This window comes from Oratosquilla oratoria, chromosome 23 (assembly GCF_046742065.1).
Source record: "Oratosquilla oratoria isolate Oo_2021 chromosome 23, ASM4674206v1, whole genome shotgun sequence".
In the NCBI taxonomy this organism is placed as follows: domain Eukaryota; kingdom Metazoa; phylum Arthropoda; class Malacostraca; order Stomatopoda; family Squillidae; genus Oratosquilla; species Oratosquilla oratoria.
This window is the reverse complement of record NC_134799.1, coordinates 52,628,481-52,630,980: the sequence shown is the minus strand read 5'-3', so window position 1 is coordinate 52,630,980 and position 2,500 is coordinate 52,628,481.

Sequence of the window (2,500 nt, the reverse complement as noted above, 5' to 3'; positions counted from 1 at the left end):
CCCTAGATTATTTCATTCACTAGTATACATTTAGTTGACATTAACCCACGACAGCACTGGGATCTTGCCTTTAACCTAATAAAAATGTCTATTCTTATGGAATATCCTTCATCCATAAGGCCCAAGATATGACTCTGCTCAGTTACTTTGGTTCTGTTTCTTCGACTCAACGAGGCTGACGAAGTACATGTGTCCCTGAAGGAACGGATGTAAATGGACCTCTTGTACCACGTAATGAAGCGACGTCGTATCGAAGGAATCAAACCGGGAGTCCCATAAGATCGCCAACTGCTCCACCAGAGGACCTCTCTCCAGTTTGCTCTCTTTGTCTGACTTTATTGGAATCTCCCTCAGTCGGTCTTTCCTCGAAGTCTGCCGACTCTCACTTTCTGCAATCATGTTGTCCTCCGTCCCCGTGACCTCCCTTCCCCTCCTCTTCCCCTTCTCCTCGCCCCTTCCCCTCCCCCCCCCGCCCCTTACTCCTCCTCCTCGATTGGGACTCTCTTCTTTACTTTTCCTCCTCCTCTTAGGTTTTGCCTGCCTCCACGTTGGCTCCCTCGTTTTTGCTTCATCCGACTCATCTTCATCTTACTCCTCCTCCTCTTCGTCGTCCTCCTGTTCCTCCTTCTGTTTCTCTTGCTCCTCTTCCTCCTACTGCTCCTCCTCCTGCTGTTCCTCCTCCTGCCCATCTTTCTCCTCTTCCTCCTCCTCCTCCTCTTCCTCCTCCGCTTCCTCTTTCTCTCCCTCTTCCTCTTCTTCAGCATTCTCATCTTCATCATCTTTATCGTCATTTTGTTCCTCGTCATCAGTATCACCATCGACATAATCGTTTAGGTCTCATATTTATCCCTCCTTTCCAACCTAGTAATCCTTGCCCACCTGAATCATCCTTGCACGCCTCCTTTTCTTCCCTCCTCTTTCACTTCTGTGTGGTGGTGGACATCCTGCTTGCCTGCTGCCTGCCTGCTGCCTTTATGTAAGGATCCAGCAGAACCCGTCCTTTCAGTCCTGCTAGAAATGTTGCTGGACAAGAAATCGTCCATTCATTGGCCACCGCACCAATGCACCACATTCACTACACTCTGCAAACTCATCGCTTTTTTTTTTTTTTTTCAAGTTCGCCTCGCTCAAGACTTTCATCGAGACCAACAAATACACTTACTCAGCGTATCTGGATGTTATATTTATTCCACTTTTTTCGTTCTTTAATTACCTCACCTCTCACTCTCACCTTATTTTGGATATTTTCTCAGTTTTCCGCAACTATGATCACGTATATATTCAAATTATACAGTTCCAACGTGACATTATGTTCATGAATCAAATTTCTTACTGTTGCCGAACAAAAATAATTGGAACTGAATGAAGACTAAATGTAATCATATCTTCTCAGGGTTACCAAGAGATTTATTTTCTTATATTCCGTTGTGCTTCAGTATTCAGTGGTCAAGACTATAACGATAAAGTTAAAGGAATTTACGTGACTAAAATAACACATTTACTAGGAATTATATGCACTAGTCTCACTTTGAACATTGTCTAGTAGCTTTCACTTGTAAGCACTACAGTGGCTGATGCCTTCTAAGAAGACAAAGGCATCATATACATTTTGAACGAAAATTTATCATGTGACATAAATATTTTTTATAACGTAATAGATTTCTTCGTATTGGAAATATACGACTTAACGCAATCCGTTTGATTGAGCTTCACAAAAAATACAAGACAATTGGACCTTCCTTGCACTCTACATACAGGGGATTGTCTTGGCCAACTAGTTAGCCTACTTGTTCCGTGGCATACAGTTCGTTAGGCAGACCTGAATGATGGATCTTCCAGTCCATAAAGAATATATTTACTCTCCCTACAAACTAGAGTAATGCAGCACTCTTTATGACTAAAAAAAATTGCAGATCAATTTCAATTTCTTCTCTTCCATCGTTCTGCTAACCTCCTTAACCCATTAAACTCCGATGACAAGATGTCTTGTCATTTGGTCAAATAAAACAAAAAATCATAAAACACCAAAATGTTTGATCAAACACCAGAAAAATATGACGTCAGTCCTCGCTTCGCTCGCGAGCGAAGCGAGGACTGACGTCATATTTTTCTGGTGTTTGATCAAACATTTTGGTGTTTTATGATTTTTTGTTTTATTTGACCAAATGACAAGACATCTTGTCATCGGAGTTGAATGGGTTAACTCTCCTTTACCACTTCTGTGACCCCAGCGATGCTGTTTCCAAGATTAGAACCGATGCTTATTAACGGAAATGCCTCTATGTCACCATTTCAATATGTTGATGCACTTTAAGGATTTTCCTCTGGCTTAGGATAAGGAGTTACAAAGATAAATCATAATATATAAAAAACAATAGTTTGTTGAAATAATCGAAATCGAAAAATCTGCATGACGTCACAACTGAAGACCGGCCAGTTAGAAGAAGAGACATGACGTCACGACGGACCAGCTAATCAGATGAAGAGGCGACATGACGTC